The sequence below is a fragment of the Ostrea edulis genome, chromosome 6, assembly GCF_947568905.1.
Source record: "Ostrea edulis chromosome 6, xbOstEdul1.1, whole genome shotgun sequence".
In the NCBI taxonomy this organism is placed as follows: Eukaryota; Metazoa; Mollusca; class Bivalvia; order Ostreida; family Ostreidae; genus Ostrea; species Ostrea edulis.
Genome location: NC_079169.1, coordinates 60,882,826 through 60,894,178, shown reverse-complemented (window position 1 = coordinate 60,894,178; position 11,353 = coordinate 60,882,826). Strand labels below are relative to the sequence as shown.

Here is an 11,353-nt window from a genome sequence, read left to right as displayed (position 1 = left end):
GTTTGCGATATTCACCCCTCTTTGGGGCCGGGGCGGAATAGGCACAAACTTGGGTCGCAATCCGCTCATCCTTTAAACAATTCCTGGATGCGCCCTTGCCCACAGGCACCTTAAATATGGATATTACTACCCCCCCCTCAACTTTTTTTTCATATTTTTTTTATGGGAATAATTTCTCTGAAGTGTATGAATTCGTAGTCTATTTCATCCCTCTTCGATTCATGTAATCGTTTCACGGTTTTTTTTTGTAAGCTTTAGAGATTGTCCTTCTACCGGTATAGAGATTGGCCTTCTACCGGTATAATAAAATTCATTTTATTATATACCAGTAGAAGGCCAATCTCTAAATACATGTATCCATACTTCCGGTGCCTGTGCCCTTGCCCGTGGAGAACAATACGTAAAGTGCACTTGTAAATATATTACCATTTTGTCTGTAATGATATTTCAGGGCCGTAAATTAACCTTCAATTTGGAGGAGGCAGGAAATTAGGCGGGGGTCTGGGGGCCGCCGAGGCCCCCAGACGCTGAGCACATTTTGTGCACACTGAACACGTTTTGTGCAAAATCCTTGATTCTAGGGCCTTCTAAGATGTTACTTGACTAACTCATTCTAAAAGAAAGATTTGGAATCCTTTTTAAGGGAGGTATCATGTTCTTAGTTATTGGAAACAACATAAATTCTAATGAACTTTAAATTTTAATTTTTTTTTTGGCTCAAAAGTTGGAGGAGGCAGCTGCCTCCTCCGCCTCCATGTAATTTACGGCCCTGTATTTACGGGTGTATTCAATACCACCTCCTAATAAAAACACGGGGGTGGGGGGGGGGTGGTATCGTATAGACTCTCATTATTATCATTACAAACAAAATTACCGGTTCCTGTGATTAGACAAATATTGATTTATATTCACAAAATAAAAATTAAATCAAAATCGGAACCAGGAAAGCTTAATTGATTCCCAGCTACATGGAAATGGACATAAGATTTTAATAGTGATATTGTTTAGCTACAGTTCATAATGCATAAGATATAATTGCAAAAGTCTATCTGTTAGTTGGATAATATCTTGTATACAATATAAGAATTTCATAAGTTAACATCAGGGACCTATATACTAACTAGTATATAGGTCCCTGTTAACATCAACACTGTTCCAAGTATCTGATTTAAATCATTACTTCTTTTTACTGGCTAACAATTTATATTTCTATTAATTTGTCTTGAAAATGAAAAATCCATCGTACCACTGGACTTGTTTATAAAATGAAATTGATCCAACTTCGCCCCAAAATCACAGATTAAACAGTGGCGGATCTAGACCTCACTGTGTGTGTGTGGAGGGGGGGCTTTTTTGGTCAAGCAAAGGAGATATGGTTTTGGTATTAAATGTTAATGAAAATTGAAACATCCATACTTCTTCATTATACTAGCCCGAATATTTAGAAATAATTGTCAAAGTGCACAAATGATCTTACAAAGATTTGGCCTAAAAGCAAAATATGCTTGACCTGGATCATTTAAATTGGCTTTAAAAGTGTTTCAGGTGTTTTCCCCCAAAAAGTCACTAAAATGATTTTAAAAGATTTGAGATGACCTTATAGAAATTAACAAATTTTGCACTAATCAAAATTTATAATCCATAGTTTTGAAATGTTTGAGTGGAGTATGAATGGTTGGTATGAGTGATTATATATCAATTGTACATCTTACCTTTAAAAGTATATATTATGATGCACTTAATTTCTATTTGTACAAATAAATTTAAAAAAAATTAAGCCTAAAAAAAATAATTTAAAAAAATTATTATAATCCGAGGATTAATGTGCATTAAATTATACTTTGTTGTACAATATGAAAAAGGTACAAATTAAACAAATATTAGAAAGAGATTACATATCTTAATGGTAGTATAAGTTAACCACATTCACTAACTGCAAAATTGTAGCTCTCTGAGAAAATATTGGGACAGATCTGTACCAATTAATATTTTCTCAGAGAGCTACAGTTCTGAAGTTATTGCATTCACATGATTATGAATTTCACAATATTTCATATGAATTTAAACGTAAAAATTAAAATGTATCCTTTGTCTTTGTATTGGGTGATGTATATTGCAACATAATTTTCAATGTTCATGCTGAGAATTGCTTTGCCATTATTTTCCAAATATCACCATATAAGCCTACAATATTACATATTATGTATCAAATGAATTATTTATAATATTGACTGAAATAGCATGATATGTTGATCATGATATGAAATGCTTATAAAAGTATTAGATGGCAAATTACAACCTCACAAAGTCATTCACCCAGTAATTGTAGATAAGGAACAATGAGAAACAAAGTCAGGGGCTTGCTGAGCTGTAAAGAACATCCCATGTGTATTATACACAAAGGGATTAGTTGGGGTAAAATTCACCAGACAAAACCTGGGTACAGATATAACAAAAAAATGGACAAAATGACCATGCAAGGACAAAGTCAATATTAGAAGTTTATTAAAGCATAATAACAAAATGTCACAGGACATAATACTGATTTTTATATAAATTCAGGGGGGAAATCTGTTCCTTTTGTAAAGTTTACAAAAATGCATGTGTAAAATATATGTTATATTTTTATGAGATTGTTTTTCAATTTTATACTATAGATTTTGATAATTATTATTAAATGCTTATTCCTTTTATCATATCTATTGCAAAATATGAATTAAAATAGGATTTTCTTTTACTGATATAGAATACTAATAGGCTTTGTAATCATTGGGTTTACAAATTGCTACACAAGATCTGACATTTTTCACATAGCTTCTGCGTGCATGCATGTCATTTGATTCCATATCAACATATCAATTAATAAGCAAGATTCAAAATGTGAAATTACTTTGAAAAAAAAAAAAACACAACAAAAAACTTGATGACTGATAATCTATAATATGCATGATAGTTCAAATTTTCTTATGAATATATATGTATATCAAATGATATATCAGAACAATCAATTTGCTATTATTGTACGTACATGTATATGCTTTCATAATTTTGCTGTTGTGTGATAATGAAATATTGTCAAATTAAAAAAAAATGTGAAATTACAATTTATTGTCCTTAGGTTTGTAATCAAGAATGAAGGAGTAAATGATAACCTAGTGGTGGATCCAGAGGGGGTGCTGGTTCAGGAAATTTTGCTAAAATAAAGTAAAAATAACACATTTTGAGGGTGGACCCCCCTCCCTTGATAACCAAAATTAATGGTAAAATTCCCCTCTCTCAAAAATTCCTGGATCCATCCCTGTAAGCATTAGACAATCATTAATTTGTCATTCCATTATTCATAATTTCTTCATTGGACACATGGAGGCCAACTCTCACATGTGTGTATATAGACATAATTCCAATTATTTTGAAAATAAAGAGGTCAAAGTACCAATTGAATTCAATATAAAATATATAAAGAATATCTTATCATGGATATAAAGATTAAAACATTTCAATCATGTTAATTAATAGATTTTTAGGTCAATTGATTCTCTCATGTGACCTATTGCTAGTGGTCAACTTCTGTTGTGACAGTAAACAAAACATCAAGCTTGAAAATATCATGATTCCTAGGGTAGAAATTCTGACTCCAGGAGGAACCAAACTTGATATATAGTGTTTATGTGTAAAACATTTAAATTTAGATAACATCTTCCTTAATGCTATTGATACTTTTAGGTAAAGAAGGAACAGGTAATTGTAAATTTCATGACCTCTATCAGTGATAATAATAATAAAATTTATATACATGCAGCCTTATATAAAACAGTTTATTACTCTAAGGTGCTTTACACAATCTGATTAAAATAAGATCTTTGATCCGCTCCGTTATTGTTATGTCGTTTCAATAAGATCTTTGATCCGCTCCGTTATTGTTATGGAGAGGATCAAAGATCTTATTTATAACAATAACGGAGCGGATCAAAGATCTTATTTTAATGAGATTGTGCTTTACAAGGGCAAGAAGAGGAATGCAACAATAAAAAAGAATTAAATGACATTATGACAACTTATACATGTATCTGTAAATTAAATTATCAAAATAAAACACTAATGGCTAAAAGTTGGTTGGTTTTTTGGGTGGTTTTTTTTTTTTGGTATTTGATAATTAAAAACACAGTTTATATATACATGTTAGAATCTAAAGGTTTTGATACTAGCTTTAAAATAGATGGAACCAAAAATGGTCATAGTAATTACATGTCTTTATGATTTAAAAGAATCCTTCTTTAATTTTGTTGACACTAGAATATTATAAATGATGGATGCATTGTCAAGAAAAACAGAAAGATGTACAAAAATTGTGACACTTGCAACTCCAGGGTTCTGATTCAAGGTCAGATCCAAATAGTGTTAAAAGTGTATATCAAGTTTATAATTGTAAAATGTTTCATCAGTATAGACGCTTTTGGGGGAATGAATTACACCTTATACATGTATTATACTTCTACTGAATATTAGAATTTAGCATATAAATGCATGCCTAGAGCAAGAAAAGTTACTGTATTATATAGATTTCATTCATATTGAGGTTAGTAATACTTTTAACTAAATAACTCAGGTATTTAGTTAAGGTCAGTGTCTTGTTGATATTTTTGATGTGTGTATGCATGTACGTGTATGTGTGCGTGTGTGTGTGAAATACAAAACAATCCATAAAGATTTGTTTCAGAGTTTTGAGTAGTGATCAGTTTTAGCAATCATCAACAGCTAGAGTATGAATCTGTACACTCATCTTTGTTAATTTCTAAAAAGACTTAAATTGCATTTCAAAAGTAGTCAAGTGTTATGTGAAGGAGATTTGAGGAACATATGTTCCTGCTAAATGTGTGTGATCATACATTTGGGGTGTCAATGGATGGACAATCATCTGAAGATCGAAGTTTTGAAGAAATTGAAATCCTTTATTGAATATTAATCAATCTTATTTTCATTCTAAAATCATGTACTCAAAGGAATTTTCTTTCAATTACATATGTAAGTGCATTAAATTGAATTATTTTTCTATTTCTTACTTACATTTAAAACAGTTATGTTTGTCATTTTGTTTCTCAAAGTAGAAAATATTTTCATGTAGATTTTTCTTCCAAGATTATTATTCCTTAGATTTCAATTTAGAACATTCAAGTAAAAGAAAATAAGACTCTAAAAAAGGAGGTCTCCATGTGAATTGAGAGAAAGAAACGGAAATTATAAATTCTGTGGTGACATTAAATTTCATTTCATAATTTTGCCAGCTATAATAAGGTATGATATGAGATTCAGGGTGGTACATTTATGTGCATACATGTACCTTGTATCTCCAATTGAAAATTGATTGCTTTAAATCAATTTCAACATTATGAATATCCTACAAAAGTAAAACATAATGATTTTAAAGTTTAAAAAACACATTGTTTCACTCCTGAAACCTTGACCTCACATGGATATATATTGGTATTTAGTGTTGGTAGGTTTTGGTTCTTTTTGGGTGGATTTTGGATAATGTAGTGAATTTCAGTTAGTTGTAGCACAGTAACATGGAGTGAGCTTGCTTGCTTCCTGATATCTAGTCAATCACTTTTTAGGACATACATATTTTTCAAACTTGCATTGCACATATTTGTTTACATTTTTGGTAGGAGTGTTTTATATGCTCACTATATATGTCATCTTCATATATAGATGTGTAATTGTTTGCAAAAAGAGGAGACATCTAAATTCCTAATAAAAATGATAATTACATTTAAATCATAATTGTGCACTTCATGTACTTTTTACATGCAAAATCATTTCATATAATTATATGGTTTTTGTATTTTCTGTCCATATCTGTAAGTCTGTCTGTCACAAAGTCTTAAATTGTGCATTAAAATGCTTCTCCTCCTGTATGGATTATCTGATAAACTTGAAACTTTGTACAATGCTTCATTGCCATTTGCAGATGTGCACATTGTTGGGAGAGGATTTATTGTTATCCTAAAAGTTATAGTGGTTCGATCCAAGAGGGATGCGGGTGTAAAATAGCTTGTGACCATTTCTCCTAGTTGCAAACATATTGCAGAGTCTTGAATTTTTTTTTTATTTTTTTTTTTATACAATACTTCATTATCATTTAATGATGTCTAGATTTCTCTGACCCAGGAATCTAATATTTTCCTAAAATCTACAGTGGATCAAAAACAAGTATTTTAAGTGTTGTTTTTTTTTTACCCTTTATTGAATAATCTTTGTAAAATTGCATGTGCAAAAGTAAAGATGCTTTGAAAATTCAATTACAAAATTAAACATTTCACTGGTTTGTTAAGGTACTCACTACACTAAAGCTTTATGACACTATGTTACAAGATGGCGATTTAAATGTTTTGGGAAAGTATTTGTATTGATCGATTTATTCGTCTATAACACCATAGCTAAGTGGTTAATTAATAAAGCATTGGGCAAGAGAGAGAGAGAGAGAGAGAGAGAGAGAGAGAGAGAGAGAGAGAGAGCATTGGGCTGGTGAACTACAGATCTTGAGCTCAAATCCACCAGTCTTTTGTTCATGTGTTGAAATAATATTTTTGAAAATCATGTTTTTATCCAAATTTGCATTTTTTGCTGTTTTTGGCATACACACTTATTGTATATCATCAGATCTTTTTTAAAATATTAAATCTATTTGTACTGATTTGAGAAACTATTTCCCGGTGTAGTGAGCCACCTTAAATGTAAACATAAAAAGACTCCAGTCTTTGTTTACATAACACAGAATGAAGGCTAAAATATTGCTTTTATTCCTGCATCCAAAAGGTTAAAATTTTGGCTGTGAACACAGATTCAGTTATACTTTTCATGTTTAACATTTAAAAAAATGAAAACAAAATTTAAAAAAAAAACAAACAAAAAAAACGTAAACGTCCTGTTTGAGAATTTTTCACTTGTATGGAGACGTCACCATTGCCAGTGAAGGGCTGCAACATTTAGGTCTATGCTCGGTGCTTATGCCCCTTTGAGCAGGGGTGGATTAATATTGTGTCACACATTTAGGTAATGTCATATAACTGTAAACAATGTCTCTAGAGGATTTGGGTGTTGCTCAACCGGAAATGTAATAAATGAATGCATAAGATTGGATCATACTTCTTTTTGGACTAGAACATCCAGGACTGAACTTTCTTAGGGTCGAAATGTCTGTTAACCGTTTATTCGTATTTACCTGTCAAAGTCTTTTTGACGCTTCAGGTATAGGAGAAAGTACTTTGACTTCAGAATGAATGTGATTGTCAGAGGGAGAATGATGGACCGAAGCATGCATTTTGTAAAATGATTCTTGTGTTGTTAAATCTTCGAGAATCTTGTTGGAGATGTCTGATTCGGTTCACGAAACAACTTAGCATCATCTAGCAGTAGCAGATTTCACCGTAAGCACTTAATTAACACTAATTTTAATATATTGTAAACCAATTGTAACTGTAAGCTAGGCTATTCCAAAATTCCACAACATATCAGAGGAACCGGTAATTTAGCCTGTACATAATGATAAGAGTAGGGGTATATACCACACACCCCTAATAAAAGCACTGGGATTACTGAATCAGAATGACAATTGGGGTGGGGACGATAAAAGCAGAATTTTCGAATTATTTTGAAGCGAAGTTTTGAGTAAGAAATGGTGCCATTCCTTTTGGGTTATTTTTTTCATTAGGGATGGTACCATAGGGCCTACTATTATTATTACAGACAAAAATACCGGTTCCTGTGAATATTCACACCTGACGACCTGTAAAGGGTTGTAAATAGAGAATGTGAACAGCTGCATGTAAATAAGTTAGTGTTCTAACTGCATAATTTAATACCGTTCAATTTTATTCTAATATTTTTGTGATAGGGTTATATGTATACAATTGAAATTGCATGAGAAAGAGTTTAGTAATGCAGAGCTCTAATATAATTTAATTTCTCATGTTGTTTAGACATTTATCCATTAACACATGTATAGGTCTACATAATTTAGGAATGTAATTACTAGATATAAAGTTAATGTCATTCCTTAGCTTGCAAGTACATTCTTAAGAATCATGACAAACAACACTCTTTAAGATACAATTTTCTGCTTTATTACTATATTCATGGGATAAAAGTCCCCATCCTGTGTTTTATTTGGGATATTTATTCCCATTCATGCTCAAATAGGATATTCACTGCCATTTCATGTTCATTATGGGACATTTCCTCCTATGGGACATTGTATCCCATTTTGAATTTAAATATGGGAGTTAAAATCCTATGGGAGAAATTATATTTTTTCTCCCATGGCATTTTTGGTAGGAGTGAAAATCCCCCAAGTGGGATTAAAAATCCCTCCAAAATCCCATGGGATTTTTTGATTTCAGGTGAAATATCTTAAAAACTACAATAGTTACAAGTGTAAATGTTGGTGCATGTCTTGTGGACATAAAATCCCATCTTTTTTTGTAAAGGGTTTATTTGTATCCTTAATAAAAGGGTTGGCGAAACTCCGGACTTTTGTCGTGTCCAGAGTTAAATGTCGCACTGTTTATAGAGGAGGGTATGTACATGAGATCTATACAAGCTATCCACACTTCAGGTGCCTGAGGTTCATCACGTTACTCCTATGTAGGCGCTCCAATGTCATCTATATAAATGAATTTAGGTAATTCCCCACAAACACACAAATATTGTTTAATACACTTTTAATTCTTTTTGAATATCGATCGTATGTCTGACAAGTCCGAAATTTCTCAGTTAAAAGAAAACTTCTTAACATTTGATCTGTAGCTTCTCATGGATATGTTAGATACAAGCAAATATATTAGTTTTATGATAACATAGCAGATTGCTGCTCTTTTTATTCAGCAGCGTGAAAGTTAACATAACACAAGCAATTATGCTTAATATGGGCCCTCTGGAAAGAAAGGGAAAAAAGAAATCTTACAATTCAACACATAAGATGATTTATATCATTGTAGTTTACTATTTACCAAAAACTAAATATATATATTAACTCTTTGTGTTACATGTTAGACAGAGTACAATATAGCACCACAATGCATATCCTCAGGGATTATACATACAAATGTACCATTTCTTGATTGTTAGCTAACTATCTGAATATTTTACATATTGCTAGTAACAATATTTCTCTTCCAAATTGAACACCATCAGAAATCGATGAATTTAAATTTTTTTTTTAGTATAAATAAAAGTCAATACCAAATAAGTGTTAGAAGCTTACGTTTCCACGAGCAACAGTATCCATAGCGAAGCTGACCCCCAGGTCTGTAACAGTAGGACCAACTGTTACAATGGCGGTTACTTCTACAACTACCAGTCGACCGCACACCTCCTGGACATCTTAGTCTCGCTATTAATCCATAAATTAATTATTATCTATAGACACCCAGTTGAATTCAAGATAATAGATGCAAGATGTGCTTGAAACAGTGTACACACAAATGCCCTCCATGAGTGACCATGTGTAATAAACAATGGATAAAATTATAAAGTTTCATACAGAATTACATGCTGGACAAATTCAATATGCCCCGAACTTAAAATTCGTTAGTATAAAAACATTTAAATTTGAATTTGATAATTAATTTAACTAATGAGATAGATTACTTATAAACTGTTATTCCAATTAAAGTTCACCAATATAAAAATGAGAACTATATCAAGAGTTTTCTATTTACGTTTATAGTTAGTGCACTGCTATTCAGTGTTAATGGACGATATTCTCACCATCTGTAGAAGATGTCAAGAGTAATATTGCAGCCAGGAAAATAATAGTGGCCTTCATTTCTGGGTTTTGCTGTAGTTACGAGAGCAGACATTCATGCAGAGCTTTTATACAAGCTCTGCTCAAATACAAATTAATACTTGTACATGAATTATCTTCAACAATAGAAATGAAATATCTTGATCGATTTACAAGTATAAATTGATGTCATTGATCTGAAAACATTTTCAAGAACATGAAAAAGACCCCAGACGATGCTGTGCACGTTGTACATGTCATTAACCTTGTTGTTGAAACATCAAGTAGCATACATCCAGTCTTGTTTTTATTACGTACTAAAACTTCCTTAAGTTGTTAATTCTTTGTCTTTATAACTGACTGAATATGCTCTATAAAATAAAAATCAGCTTTTGACTGTATGGAATTGCAGATATTGGACAGCATTATGAAAATTGAGATGACGCAAAACATTGACTTTACCTGGAAAGTGGGCGGCGCATATTAGCGAGTCCATTCCTTAGAGATAATAATGATCAATGACTAAACAATTTTGAATTTGATAAAACAACCCAAGAATTCCAGTTTTAATTTACACACTGATTAATGAAATGGCGAAGATAATAAACAGTGACTATTTTATAAATCCTATAAAGAAAACAAAATTGTGAGTAGAGCAAACACGGACCCCTCGGCACACTAGATGTGGGGTCAGCGTGCACTGTAGGAGTAAATATCCCTTGTTGACCGGTCACATCCACTGTAAACCTTAAATCTAATGACAGGTTTTATTTACAAATTACATCAAAATGATATAAATCTGAACATAAAATTTTCGAAAGGTTGACTTTAAATGACAGAGACTATTATTAATTAGATATTAACGGTTAACTAACAACTCATTTTTATGACAAACGGGATGATTTCACTTCTCCATCGTCAACTTCTCGTATTTATGTAGCTATATTCCATTATCACCTGCATATGGTGTGTCTACATCTCAACTTATTCGATACGCAAGAGCTTGTTCTGCGTGTGATCGGGTTTTAAATTGAGGCAGGCTACTATCAAACAAGTTGGTGCCGGGGTTTCAACAATCTCGCTTAAAGTCATCACTTCGCACATTCTATGGTCGTTATAACGATCTAGTTTGCCAGTGCAACCTACATCTGTATCATTAGCTCAAATGCTGTCTGACGTGTTTCATACCGATTAAGTCGATCTTGGCACACTGATTGTGACTACAGATAACTCCGTTTATCTGATCAAGATATAGGGCTCACGGCAGGTGTGACCAGTCAACGGGGATGCTTACTCCTCCTAGGCACCTGATCCCACCTCTGGTATATCCAGTGGTCCTTGTTTGACCAACACTCTATTTTATATTGCTTGTAGGAGTTATGAGATTGATCACTGTTCGTTATCTTCACCATTCACTATTGAAATCCCTATAACATCAACAAATAGTCAAATTTTAAAGTAGTCGTGTATACCCATAGTCTATAGCGATATTCAAACAAGAACGAGTGAAATTATATTTGGTAGATGGTTTCCCTTATTGGCTACTGTATTTGTCTGAATGTAAAACAA

The 11,353-nt window shown here is 32.2% G+C and overlaps 1 long non-coding RNA gene across 1 annotated transcript; it reads right to left on the bottom strand.

The window, feature by feature from the left end:
• Positions 1-8,843: 8,843 nt before the first annotated feature.
• LOC125646706 (uncharacterized) lies at positions 8,844-9,873 on the bottom strand. The gene is made up of 3 exons (XR_007359802.2): positions 9,769-9,873; positions 9,263-9,391; positions 8,844-8,932 (listed from the first exon to the last, which is right to left on the bottom strand). It is a non-coding gene; the product is annotated as an uncharacterized LOC125646706 (long non-coding RNA).
• Between the last annotated feature and the right edge of the window lie 1,480 nt (positions 9,874-11,353).